This window comes from Dama dama, chromosome 3 (assembly GCF_033118175.1).
Source record: "Dama dama isolate Ldn47 chromosome 3, ASM3311817v1, whole genome shotgun sequence".
In the NCBI taxonomy this organism is placed as follows: domain Eukaryota; kingdom Metazoa; phylum Chordata; class Mammalia; order Artiodactyla; family Cervidae; genus Dama; species Dama dama.
The window spans coordinates 67,468,906-67,484,559 of NC_083683.1; positions in this window are offsets into that span (position 1 = coordinate 67,468,906).

The window sequence follows — 15,654 nt, forward strand, 5'->3', positions numbered from 1 at the left end:
AATTCAGTAGCCTTGTTCATTAGGGAATGAACTTTCTACTTTACTAACCTCAGTTCAGTTCAGTTGCTCAATTGTGTCCAAGTCTTTCTGACCCCATGGACAGCAGCATGCCAGGCTTTCCTGTCCATCACCAACTCCTGGAGCTTGCTCAAACTCATGTCCTCAAGTTGGTGATGCCATCCAACCATTTCATTCTCTGTCATCCCCTTCTCCTCCTGCTTTCAGTCTTTCCCAGCATCAGGGTCTTTTCCAATGAGTCAGTTCTTCACATCAGGTGCCCAAAGTATTGGAGTTTCAGCTTCAGCATCAGTCCTTCCAATGAATATTCAGGACTGATTTCCTTTAGGATGGACTGGTTGGATCTCCTTGCAGTCCAAGGGACTCTCAAGAGTCTTCTCCAACACCACAGTTCAAAAGCATCAATTCTTTGATGCTCAGCTTTCTTTATGATCCAACTCTCACATCCATATATGACTACCAGAAAAATCACAGCTTTGACTAGATGGACCGCAAGGTTTTGCTTGCTTTCATTTTTAGATATAAAAATAAAATAGAAAGAAATCATCACCTTTCTCTACATATACCCTACAATGAAATAAGATTCCTCAAACACTTCCCACAGCCTTACAGATTGTGATGCTTTTCCCCACTGAGTGAGAAATTTCTCTATTTCTCCAAATGGCATAGAAGTATGTATATTTTAGATATCAACTCCAGATATTTCTTTCTATGAAGTCCTTACCCTTGGTGATGCTTCCCTTGTTAATGCAAGCATAAGTGCAGCACTATTTAAAAGTCTTTGGTACTCAGAACATTATTCAAGGAGTCACCCATGACTCTGCTGTTTCATATCTATCATATTCAGGCAATAGGAAAACCTCTGTTGCTCTGTCTCTGAAACATGTACAGAATGTGACAACTCATGATGATTTCCAACACTGCTACTCTAATGCAAGAACCACAATAGCACATGAACGTTGCAGCAGTTTGCTTTCACCTATGCTCTTAAACCCACACCTATCAATTATGAAACCATTAGCCAAGGTGACCTTTTAAAAACATAAATTGGATTATATCATTACTCTGCTCAAAACACTCCAATAATTCCCACCTCCATATGGAACTATAGCGTTTGGTGCTCGTTATATTTCCAAACTTGTCTATCAGTTCTCATTCCATTTCAGTCACACTGGTTTCCTTGCTGTTTTTCTTTTTCTTTTTTTTTTTTTTCCTTGCTGTTTTTCAAATATGTCAAGAATGTTGCCTTTTCAAAGTCTTTGCATTAGCTGGTCCCTTTTTCTAGAACATTCCTTAAATCAGGTGTCAGCAAATACTAAACCATAGGACAAAGTCAAGCCATCTCCTGTTGTGAATAAAGTTTGTTGGAATATAGCTATACTACATTCATTTCCTTATGTATTGTCTATGGCTAATTTTGTACTACAATGGCAAAGTTGAGTGTATATGGCAGAATTTATGGCCCACTTCTTTAAAATATTATCTGGCTTAGTATTGAAAATTTACCAAACTCTCCCATGATAAAGTCATGGCTCATGACCAGTGGCTACCCTAAAACCACCCCCCAGTACACATACATACACACTCCTTTATGACTTTGCTTAATGTTAGCTAAGCTAACAAGAAGCTTTTCCTGACTACTCCCGATCAAATACTAGCCACCTCCAACCCCATCATCATGTACTGTCTCCTTACCAAGCCCAACTTTTAAACAATTATATTTATCATCAGCCTAAATATAAAAATATTTGTTGTTTAGAGTTTATATCTTTTCACTAAGTACTTAAACAGGAAGAAAGGAACATTTCCTATTTTTTTCAACACTGTGTCTGCAGGGTCTAGAACAGAGTAAATCTGTTACACCACATTCAAAGTCATGATTGAACATAACACTTTAAGTCAGGCAAATTGGGAGACTATAAAAGTGGATAAACTATTGCCCATATAATTCAATTTTTCCCTATTGGAAACTTGGAAGATAAATCCCATACATGAATAATTACACCATGACTTAACCAGGAATCACATAATTATCAATGTATTTAAGAAATATTAAGCATTGTTTTGTGAACCCGGTGAAAAGTTCTGAACAATGCAGACATGAGTCCTTCTTACATGTTTACAGATTATAAATGGAGGTAGGCAAAAATCTAAATCAATCAATCAATGCAATCAGAGAAACAGATACTGAAAATAGAGAATAAAAGGGCAGTGTTTACTATAGCAATAGTAGGTGGAGCTGGCTCTTTTTTAAAGGAGATTTTTAATAACTAGAATAGTTTAAAGGAAAATACTAGTGGGGCTTCCCTGGTGGTCCAGTGGCTAAGACTCTGTGCTCCCAATACAGGGGGACTGCATTAAATCCCTTGTCAAGGAACTAGATCCTACATGCGGCAACTAAGATTTGGTGCAGCCAAATAAATAGATACATAAGTAAAATATTAGTAACGAGAAATCAAAGTTATGTGTAGAACCCAGACATGTTGGGCAAAGAGCATTGTACACATATAAAATAACATATAAGAATGTCCTAATCCACTGGTGGCTCAGACAGTAAAGCGTCTGCCTGCAATGCAGAAGACCTGAGTTCGATCCCTAACTTGGGAGGATCCCCTGGAGAATGAAATGGCAACCCATTCCAGGACTCTTGCCTGGAGAATCCCATGGATGGAGAATCCTGGTGCAGGCTACAGTCCATGGAGTCGCCAAGAGTCAGACACGACTGAGCGACTTCACTTACTAAGAATGTTCTAATGTGGCAGAAACTTGGGAGTATTCAGAAATCCTTATGAACGTCTTACAACTGGAAAGTAAGAAGCAAAAGACAAAGAGGGAAAGTCGATTTGGGCAGTGTAAGGTGTTAATAGCTCAAGTCGGAACTTCACAAGATGTAGTACGATGATTGATTTTGTTTTATATACAGTTGAAAGCCACCAAAAGTTTATAAGAAAAAAAATCAGCCATGTTTTAAGAAGTTGATGGAGCTTCCATATGTAAAAAAGAATGAATGGGAAAGATGTATGTAGAGTTAACTAACCATGCTTGTAGTCCAAGAGAAAATACTGGTGGCTTGGACCAGAATGGTGACCAGATGGTGAAAGTGGATATATCTGTTATGATACAGCTCTCCAAGTATCTCTCACATTTCCACACATTTTGTATTGTCTTTTGTTCTGGATTTTCTTTTCAAATATGTTGCAGGATAGACTTACAGAGAAACAAGAATCTTGCAAAGAGAAAAATCTTCAAAGAGAAAATTCTCCTGAGTCCATTTCTAGTATTCAGTTGTATACTACTTAGTCCATGGAGGTGAAGAAAATATTAGAGGCCAGTGAAAGAACCCCATGAAAAAAGTTGGAGAAAAGAATACCTGGAGCTCACAGAAGAATGGGAATATTACCACTTTCTGTAATTCAGAGTGGAAAACATCATAATTCTATAATGAGGAGAAACAGTTGAAGCTAACCAAGAAATGAAACAGATGATAGCATATCTGGACAGAGACACTATACAACAGTTTGATAACTATTCTGAATTTTTAAGAAGTTAGAGTATATTTTGAACATATAAAGATATGGATGATACTTCAAAAACTCCAAATTTAATATCTATAATTTAAAACTACAATGTGCCATGAAAAATATAGTGGGTAAAATTGAGAAAATAGACACTGCAGAATAAAATGTAAATAGTGATAATAAAAACACAGTGATAAACAACTACCCAAAATAATACAGAGAAAGAGAACCTTAGAAAAAATACAGAGTGTCAGTGGTGCGTGGGATAACAGTAAGTGGCCAAATGTTTATGAATTGGAGTCCCCAGAATGAGGAGATGGTTAAAAAAAAAATGAATAAATAAATGACCATTTTTTTTCTAGAATGGATAGAAACATAATAGACACAAGAAACTCATCAAGCCAAAGAAGGAAATCATGAAGAAAAATGCAGGTATGGAATAGAAGCTTCCCATTTTCTTCTCTCCCCAAACCCCCAATTCTATTCTTTGCTTCTATCAGTTTGACTATTTTAAATACCTCATGTTAGTGGAATCATGCAGTATTTGTCCTTCTGCGCCTGGCTTATTTTGCTCAGCATAATGTCCTCCAGGTTCATCCATGGTTTTGCAAACGACAGAATTCTCAGTTATTAAGCTGAGTACTATTGTATGTATATACTAGATTCTCTTTACCTATTCATATATCAACAGGCATTATTTTCATATCTTAGCTATTGTGAACAATGCTACAATGAACACTGGAATGCAGATATCTCTTCAAGATCCTGATTTCACTATTTGGGATATGCCTAGAAGTGGTATTTCTAGGTCATTGCAGTTCTGTTTTTAATTTTTTGAAGAACCTCTACACTGGTTTCCATTTTATATTCTCATAAACCGTATACAAGAGCTCCAATGTCTCCATGTCCTCACCAATGCTTGTTATCTGTTTTAATAGCTGTAACAGATGTGAGATATTATATTATTGTGGCTTTGATATGAATTTCCCTGATGAGTAGTAAGGTTGAGCATCTTTTCATATACCTTTTGATTATTTGTATATTTTCTTTGGAGAAATAGCTATTCAAGTTTATTTAGTCTATTTCATTTCTCAAATACCATGACTCTGGCTTTAGCACTTGTAGGGCATTTATCGTTTTGAATTGCAGGGATGGGGGAGCCTGGTGGGCTGCCGTCTATGGGGTCGCACAGAGCCGGACACCACTGAAGCGACTTAGCAGCAGCAGCAGCAGATGACATACATCTTTTTCTTCTGTGAGCGCCTCAAGATCAGATGCCATGTCATATGAACCTTTGTGATTCCAATCCCTCACTCAATTCCTGACACAAAGCAATTAGTTAATAAAAATTTACTGAATGAATGAATAAAACTGCTTCAGGGTATGCTTTCTATTTACCAAAGAGTAACTTGCTACTATGTATTAGCTTCACAATATCATTTCCTGAATACTCAGTAACACCTTAATAGTTACCGGTAGAAACTCGATTTCCTCTCATGTTGCACAAAGTAATACCCCATTTGACATGTTTTGTTATTGTGCTTATAAATCTTTCTTATTTGACATCATTACTTTAAATTTTCATATAAGTTGCCTAAGGGTTAGTTTTATTTAACCATGGCATTAACTTTGCTACCAGGTATCCTTATGATGTGATAAGTTAATTTTAAACAGGACTGTCAATCTTTCTAAATTAAGTTTAGGATCAAGGAGTGTGGGAAGGGTCAATCCAGTGGATTTACTTTGAGGTGGAGGAAGTGCCTATGGGGACCTAATTAAAGAAAAGATTTCCAATTTATTCCCGGCACCCCAGCCCCACCCTATGTTAGGCCTAGGGCATCCTCATGTCTTTTATCACTAGTGTGATAATCAGAGCTCTCAGTTACATGCCCTGTTCTAGCATTTACTTCCTGTGTGACCTTAAGTAAAGTACTGAGCCCTTCCAAACAGCAGTCATCACTTTTTAAAAGGAAATGTCTTTCTCATAATACTTCTGAGATAAACAAATGAAATAGGGCAAGTAAATAGTATAAAATGGCATTGAAATAACAGAAATATAGTTTCTTAATTTTATTTGACCTCATTTTAAAATAAAAGTTAAATGTTCCTGAATTAGATAAGACAAATCACAGACAAAAGATCAAAGCTGTAAAAATCTATATTTAAAATGTTGATCTAAAAGGCAGATGATTCAAGTCTACCGTAGAGAGCTAGAGGTCTTTGGTTTAAATTAAAAGTAACTCAAAATATTTGTTTCAAAAAAAAATAAGGTAGTACATCTCGAGAAGCATTTCATCAAGCATTCCTTGAAAAGGTTAAAAACAAACTTTCTCAGGATAGTTCAGATACTGTTATTAAAAAATATTTAAGTCAGAAAACTCAAGTTCTCACCTTTAGTTCTTACTGAAGTCTGTGTGTTTGAAAGAGACAGTTTCCTATTTTTACCATCTCCATGCAGGTTAGAACTAGAAAATCAAAAGCAAAAAGTAATTGCTTGTCTTTTCCTTTGAAAGCTTTAACAATGTATGCTAGAGCCTTCAAGTAAGCTGCCTGAAAGATATCCCAGATGATATGCACAAATACACTATCTATATGTATGCATGTACCCGTGAATACATGTGTGTGCATACATATATTTATATAAATACTATATATACACAGTACTTTATATACAACATTTGTTTACTTACTTTAGAACACTAAACATCATATGTTTAAAATGTCTTTCATGGTAGATATTAAAATAGTTGATAAAATATTACCTTTGACTTACTTGGGGAATTCTGACTCTAAAAATTTCCATGAAAAACTCAAAAGCCTAGGTTTTCTTTAATGCACACACCTGGCTAATTGTTTAAGAATGAGTTTTTTTAGTCAATACTAAATTGACTTCCTATTAAATAATAATATTAGAAAAGGATGAAAATGATTACTGGAGCTCAACCCTTTTTCCAAAGATTTTACTGAGTGGGAAATCATTGAAATTGGAGCTTTCAACTTATGGTTGGTGGTATAGGCTGCCCTGATTAGTATTCTGCTATTCTTGTTTAAAAATAGTTTATGCTCAAACATTCATTTTCAAATGAGGACAATGACAATTTAATTAAAGTTTAAACTCTAGTAGCTGTTGAAGATCATACATAATCCAATTACTTTTTATTCAATTAATTTAATAGCAAACCACTTGACAATAATTACTGTTAATCCCCTGATTTTTTTCTTCTCATCTGTTTATCAATGGCCTGTGAGATATCTTAGAGGAAATCATATTGGGACATAATTATCAGCAGTCCCAGCTGGAATTAATGACTAAATATTTAATTACCACAAATTCTCTATCTCTACAATTGTTTGAAAAAGAGATAGTAGAACTATAGTCACACTTGCATTTAGTCTAAAGATTTGGAATTCCTTGATTTAACATCCCTAGCTTGACTTCAAAATCAGTGAAAGTGGAATTAAAATCTTATGTTGAGATGTTGATTCATTTCTTTCCAGTCTCTGTGTACATGTTTATTATGATTTAAAATAATTGAGGTCATGCATTATTTACAGTTCTGTTTTACTTTTGGTCTTTATCAAAAACATTTATACCATCAAATATTCCTCCATGGTGTTACTTTAACAGCTGTGTAATATTTCACTTTACAGGTGGTGATTTTACCAATCTTCTACTTTTGAATATTAGTTGTCTCAAAATGTTTTATTCTTATTAAAAATGACTATTCCTCTGATTATATTTTGCATATTTTATTCTTTCTCTAAAGTAGAATAACTGTGTCAATTCAGTTCATTCACTCAGTCGTGTCTGACTCTTTGCGACCCCATTAACTGCAGCACACCAGGCCTTCCTGTCCATCACCAACTCCCAGAGTTTACCCAAACTTTTGTCCATTGAGTCGGTGATGCCATCTAACCATCTCATCCTCTGTCATCCCCTTCTCCTCCTGCCGTCAATCTTTCCCAACATCAGGGTCTTTTCAAATGAGTCAGCTCTTTGCATCAGGTGGCCAAAATATCAGAATTTCAGCTTCAACATCAGTCCTTCCAGTGAACACCCAGGACTGATTTCCTTTAGGATGGACTGGTTGGATCTCCTTGCAGTCCAAGGGACTCTCAAGAGTCTTCTCCAACACCACAGTTCAAAAGCATCAATTCTTCTGTGCTCAGCTTTCTTTATAGTCCAACTCTCACATCCATACATGACTACTGGAAAAACAAACATTTGTTAAAAATTACCCTTTAGAAATGTGCCAGTTTTTGAGCAAATTCCAGAAGATAGTGGAGGACAAAGGAGCCTGGCATGCTACAGACTGAGGTCAGACACAGCTTAGCGACTGAACAACAACAACTAAACAGCAATTTATGCCCCATAGCACTGTATGAGGAGAAGGCGATGGCACCCCACTCCAGTGTTCTTGCCTGGAGAATCCCATGGACGGAGGAGCCTGCTGGGCTGCAGTCCATGGGGTCGCTAAGAGTCGGACACGACTGAGCGACTTCACTTTCACTTTTCACTTTCATGCATTGGAGAAGGAAATGGCAGCCCACTCCAGGGTTCTTGCCTGGAGAATCCCGGGGACGGGGGAGCCTGGGGGGCTGCCGTCTATGGGGTCGCACAGAGCCGGACACGGCTGAAGCGACTTGGCAGCAGCAGCACTGTATGAAAGGTCCGATCTCTAAATACTAGTCATTAATTTTACACATAACAGTCATTTCTGTTACTAGGCTATGTGACATTAGAATCCACACAAGATTTTTGTATTTGCTGTGTCCCTCATGCCTGTGTGCTTGTATAACAGAAACAACTGAATTACATCTTTGTGTTAAATTATTTTGAGATATGTTTCTCTATAAATCTTAGGCTAAGTTATGCTATGGTAGAAAAACAAAACAAAACTCTGAGCCACAAATCTTGATGGCTTACACAATAACAAATGTTTATCTCTGCTAAGTCTCTGTTTAATATCCACTTCACTCTAGAACTAGGCTGATAGAGCAGCCATATCTGGAATATTGCCAGGCCTATAATCGAGGGAAAAGGGAGATGGTGGTATCATGCAATGACTCCTAAAATTTCTGCTTTGAATTTCCACATGACACTGGTCCACACATTCATGTCCAAAGCTAATAATGTGCCTATGCCTGATATCTATGAGACTGTAAATATAAGTCTCCCATAAGGAGGGCCCAGAAAGAAGGAACAGTAAATATTTTGACAGTACTGTAATCTAGCACATATAGTTTATGGAAGCTAATAAAAAATTCATTTAATATTATTTATTTCAATGCCTAGACCATTTAAATAGATGAGTTTTGATCCAGTGATTGACAGCTTATCAAACAGCCCAATTGAATGGAACTGGTAATTAAGAGAACCCAGTCTACAGTTTCTTCTCTGGTTTGTGGATCTAAATTAGGAATTTTCACAATATACTGCAATTATATTTCAAATGAAAAAGAAACGAGAATCAAATTATCTATGTTATTATATGGAATTCCTGAAAGTGAAAAGTTGCTTAGTCGGTCCGACTCTTTGTGACCCCATGGACTATACATAGCCCATGGAATTCTCCAGGCCAGAATACTGGAGTGGGTAGCCTTTCCCTTCTCCAGGAGATCTTACCAACCCAGGGATCAAACCCAGGTCTCCCGCATTGCAGGCAGATTCTTTACCAACTGAGCTATCAGGGAAGCCATGTGGAATGCCTTCTTTGATTAAATAAATTAGTTTTTGAAGTAACCAAACCAAGACCCATACATCTATTCACACACACACCCACACACACACCATAAATATACATGTGTAGCTACATATTATATACAATAAATTTCCTAGTACTAGTATATTTCACTTCCAACATCAGTCATTTGAACCAATGACCCCTTTAATCTTCTGAAGTCTTTGCAGTAAGTAAATAATGAGGAATAAGTACCTCCCTCTTCTGATGGAAGAGACTTTGGAGAGGAAGAAAGTAAGAGGTAGTCCTACTTCTGATGTGCAGAGGTAAGGCTGTTGAAAACAGAATTACAAGAGGATTTAGCACCATAAACTGGGCCTAAGGTGGTTGTCAGTATATTCTACTACTTCAGAGGATGTTCCAATATTGAATACAACTTCCTCAGTTCTCCCTAAACAGAAGCCTGGTGGAACTTCTTCCCAGCTGAATCAGGATCCATGACCATTATCATCTCTTTTCAGCTCCCACTACCCTAAAGAAATCTACTAAGGTTAGTATTCAGCAGCCAGATGTAGCACCAAGTTTTCCCCACAGCGGGTTCTGAGCCATACATTTCCACAGGCTGATCATATTCCTCACAAGAAGAGTCTATGTCTGACTGATCTGACAAATTCTATTTATAACATGTGATAAACCACCTAATTAAAGAAGCTGACAGCTTGGAGATTCAGAAGCTGTATCATGTAGAATAAAGAAATATATAATCTGGATATTATAGCAAAGTACTGAGCATATTCCTTATTCTACTGATAAAACAATTTGACTGATCTGCTCAGATAGTGTGCCATCATTACCTTCCCTAAGTTTTCCAGGGAAATAAATACCATTTTTAGGCAAAGATATGTGAATTCCTTTTATGAACGAACCAAGATTTGGACTAGCTGGTCAGTACCAGGTTCAAGCTAACTGGTTGATTTAACTTCTTCTATTTTGATAATCACTGTTCTCTTATGTATTGAACCCTAATATCTAATAATTTTTGGCTTCCCCGGGAGCTCAGCTGGTAAAGAGTCTGCCTCTAAGGCAGGAGACCCCATTCCATTCCTGGGTGGGGAAGATCCCCTGGAGAAGGGATAGGCTTCTCACTCCAGTGTTCTTGGAGTTCCTTGGTGGCTCAGCCAGTTAAGAATCTGCCTGCAATGCAGGAGACCTGGGTTTGATCCCTGGGTTGGGAAGAATCCCTGGAAGGGGGCATGGCAACCTACTCCAGTATTCTTGCCAGGAGGATCCCCCAGGAGCCTGGTGGGCTGCCGTCCTTAGGGTTGCAAATAATCAGACACACCTAAGCACGGCATATCTATGATTTTTCCTAGACTACCAAGTTTCTGTCTTCAGAATTCTCTCTGTCCACACCTCGAAACCCAGAAACTTCAGAGGTGGAGCAGAATTCACCATACAAGAGTGTAGCACCCTGGACTGTGAATTATTTCAAGACTTAAGACAGCTGGGACTCAGCAGAATTAGGAAGAGCATTTTACGCCCCACTTAACTGGTTACAAGGATTTTGGATAGGGTGACTGCACCAGGAAGTCTGATGGCTGGAGATAAGGCTGTTAGACTAAAGGAATTACAAGAGGATTAATCACCATTTATTTGGTCTAAGGTGGTTGTCTCACTACTTTCTACTAATTCAGAGGATATTTACACATTTAGAGCTCACTGCATTCTACTTTTTTAGAGGATATCTATTTATTCAGAGCTATTACTAGAGATACACTTAATATCAGAAAGACTTACCAGCATGGCATGGCAAACATTTGTCTACTAAACATTTGCTTTTCTCACATTTCTGTGAATTGTCTTCTGCCCTGTTTGAAGCCTTTCTCCTTAACTCAGAATGGTACATAAGCCTCAATATCCCGACTGCCAGGGAGTCTCATATGCAATTTGTTTCTCTCCAGTTAATCTGTCTTATGTCAACTTAATTATTAGGCCATCCAAAGAACCTATTAATAAAAGAGAAGAAAGGAAAGTTTTTTGGCCCTACACCTCAGGAATCTGGGGGAAAATTCCTAAACTGTTGTTCTTTGAAGGATTATTTCAATCCATATTTATGTCACCATTATAGATAGACTGATGGCCCCTCATCTACATCATTATTTATGAAACCTACACCTTCAAAATTTATACTAAGAGGGGAGCAAAATACATACACCAGAATGTGCCACTTTGGCCTCTGGATTATTTCAAGATAGAACACAATTTACCTGCACTATTATCATTTATTATTATTTGAGGAAATATAAATACAATAATAACCCTAAATACCTTCTGACTCTTGATAGAATTAGCATCATCACCTTTCTTCCTAGGTGGCTTCTAATGTCCAATCGGTCAGGTGAAAATCATCAGGTAAAATAATAGTGCTTACAGGTAATGTTCTGTATTATTAAAGCTAAGATTCTAGCAGTGAGAGATTATTCTTAGTTTTTATTATGTCCATTCCAAAGACTCAGATTCAGGCATGGTGGATGGCTTATAAACAACCAATTTTTTTCACAGTTCTTAAGGCTGGAAATCCAAGATTAGGGAACAAGCATGATCTGGTGAGGACCCTTTTCTGGTTTGCAGACTTCTAGCTGTATCCTCACATGGTGGAAGGAGCAAGGGATCTCACTATAATATCTTTTATAAGTGCACTAATCTATTCATGAGAGCTTGCCTTCTTGACCTAATCATTTACCAAAAGTCCCACCCTCCTAATATCATCACATTGGGCATTAGAATTTCAGCACATGAATTTGGGGGAAAACAGACAATAGCAGTAGATGTCATCATTAAATTATATGGGCAGTTGAGATATCAGAATTATCTTAGAGAGAAGGGTGACGGACATTCAAAAAAGAGAACCAAACTGCTTATCTCAGAAAGCTAAAGTAAAACAACACTACATATTAATATAGTAATCATGCAGTGGAAATAAGTTGGCAACAATGCCATAAATATATTATCATTGCCTACATTCAATCCCTCTTCCACAGGGAAAATTATTTATATTTGTCCCAATGACTTTATACTTCATAGCATGGCTTGCTTTGTCCACTGAAACAGGAATGGAAGTGGCATGTATCTTCAGCAGAAGATTTAAAAGATGGTTCATATTTCATCACATTTTAGATTTACTCTGCAATGACAACCAATAAAGTTCCAGAAAGAGGCTATTCATTTAATCCAAGTCCTGCAATAAAGATGATGTGGAACAGAGCTGAAGACAACTGATGACAGACATATATGGCTGGAAATAAGTATTTGCTGTTGTAGTCCTTAAATATTTTAGGCTGCTGCTTAATATAGAAAATCTAGCCTATTATAGTTGACACAAGGTTGTGATAACAACTAATATAAAATGTGAAATTGTTTTAAAGAATTGAAACTTAGATACTATTAAATATTTGTTATTAGGCCTATAAGTCCATAGAATGCAGAGTCGAACACAACTGAAGTGACTAGAGATATCTACTCAAGTTGGTCAAGCTGTACAATAGAGGACCATGAAAGTATCTGTACAAATAAATAAACAATACTATGCATTTAGGTTGTGAAATTTTAATAATTATTTATAAAGTCCTTGAGGCTGAAACCTGATATTCCAAGTAGTAAAAATGCAATTCTTACAGTCATGCACTAGTTAATTAATTAGCCATTTACTATGGGATAGTTCAATGACTGGTTTCCTCAACATTTGGTTCAGTTCAGTCATCAGTCCTGTCCGACTCTTTGTGACCCCAGGGACTGCAGCATACCAGGCTTCCCTGTCCATCACCAAATTCCAGGAACTTGCTCAAACTCATGGTCATTGAGTTGGTGATGCCATCCAACCATCTCATCCTCTATCATCCCCTTCTCCTTTTGCCTTCAATCTTTCCCAGCATCAGGGTCTTTGCCAATGAATCAGTTATTTGCATCAGGTGGACAAAGTATTGGAGATTCAGCTTCAGCATCAGTCCTTCAGGACTGATTTCCTTTAGGATTGACTGGTTTGATATCCTTGCAGTCTAAGGGATTCTCAAGAGTCTTCTCTAACACCATAGTTTAAAACCATCAATTCTTTGGCACTCAGCTTTCTTTATGGTCCAACTCTCACATCCATACATGACTACTGGAAAAACCATAACTTTGACTAGATGGACATTTGTTGGCAAAGTAATGTCTCTCCTTTTTAATATGCAATCTAAGTTGGTCATAGCTTTTCTCCCAAGGAGCAAGTGTCTTTTAATTTCATGGCTGCAGTCTCCATCTGCAGTGATTTTGGAGCCCAAGAAAATAAAGTCTGTCACTGTTTCCCCATCTATTTGCCATGAAGCGATGGGACCGGATGTCATGATCTTAGTTTTAGGAATTGCCAAAACCAAGTAAATCAAGGTGAGATGTGTTACAGAAAAAACACGTATGTTTGTTGATTTTCCCCAAAATATCTAGATCTTTATAAGCAACAGAAACACTTCAATAGGAGCTCTCATGCTGCACTTGGTTATCAGCTATATAATATTTTGGAATTTATTTCCTTATCTACCTCAATTTTCATAACAAAACCAATTTACCCAATAGAATCTGTGATACTTGTAACTTTTCGGTATTATGCCAGTCTCTGGATGATCAATAAGTAAATATATAAAACTCATGCATTGACCTCACAGGGCTTAGACTGTAGTAGAACAGATAACAAACCAATGCATAACAAGATAATTGAAATTGTATAAAATGATAGTTAAGTGATAAGACAGAGACTGATAGAGAGATCCTATTTAGATAAGATGAAAGAACAGACATTTCTGAGAAGATGACTTTTAAGTTAAGGCATGAAGATTGAGGAGCATGGAGAGAAAAGGGTGGACTATCCTTTTCAGAAAGATATCACAACATTTGAGAAGGGAAAGGGCTTGGCATGTTCTAGGAAAGGAAAAAGGCCCAGATGATCTGTGTACAGAAAAATAAGATATCTGAGAAGCAGTTAAAATCCTCATAAACTATGACAAAGAACTTGATTTTAGTCTAATTTTGATGGCATCCCTTTGAAAGGTGCTAAGTAGGGGAAATGATAGTATCAGATTTATGTTTTTTAAAAAAACTAAGTAGTATATAGAGAGTTGGATGAAGAGAAGAGTTGCACTGGCTAGTCTTTAACCACACTCTAAGGCATGCATGTGATCTCAGTGGCATTTATTACTCACCAACAGATATGTGAGTCAGCTGGACAGCTCCAGGGCTCTGCTTTTTCCTATGTATTAAGTTCAGAGGAAAGTGAAAAAGCTGGCTCAAAACTCAACATTCAAAAAACTAAGATCATGGCATCTGGTCCCATTGCTTCATGACAAATAGATGGGGAAACAATGGAAACAGTGACGGACTTTATTTTCTTGGGCTCCAAAAATCACTTCAGATGGTGCCTGCAGCCATAAAATTAAAAGACGCTTGCTCTTTGGAAGAAAAGCTATGACCCACCTGACAGCATATTCAAAAGCAGAGACATTAGTTTGCCAACAATGTCTGGCTAAAGTCTATCTAGTTAAAGCTACAGTTTTTCCAGTAGTCGTGTATGAATGTGAGAGTTGGACTATAAAGAAAGACGAGCACTGAAGAATTGATGGTTGGGAACTGTGGTGTTGGAGAAGACTGTGGTGTTGGAGAAGACTGTGGTGTTGAGGGTCCCTTAGACTGCAAGGATATCAAACCAGTCAATCCTAAAGGAAATCAGTCTGGTATATTCATTGGAAGGACTGATGCTGAAGCTGAAGCTCCAATACTTTGTTCACCTGATGCCAAGAACTGACTCATTGGAAAAGACCCTGATGCTGGGAAAGATTGAAGGCAGGAGGAGAAGGGGGGGACAACAGAAGATTAGATTGTTGGATGGTATCACTGGCTCGAGGGACATGAGTTTGAACAAGCCCCGGGAGTTGGTGATGGATAGGGAGGCCTGGCGTACTGCAGTCTATGGGGTCACAAAGAGTTGGACATGACTGAGTGACTGAATTGAACTGAAGTTCATATCTCACTGCCTCATATCTTCAGGGCCTGGGTGTGTTGGGGCATCAGGTATATGGGGCATGTATTTCTCATGGTGGAGACCAGAAACTCCCAGAGAGGTAAATGGAAACAAGTGATTTTACTTAAGGTGAAGGCTTGCAACTTACACCAGATCATTTCCTACTATATTCCATCAGCCAAAGAATATCACATGGGCAAGGTCATGTGTGTGGAAAATCACAGATTGTATGGGAAATACACTCTTTCCATGGAGCAAAAGGGTAGGAGAGTCCATATACTGGGCATATCTATGTGAGTCTAAGGTTTGTTCCTTGTGAACATTTCTTCAACAACAACAACACAACAACAACACTGCAAAGGAGCTTAAAAAAAAAAAAAAAAAAAAAAGG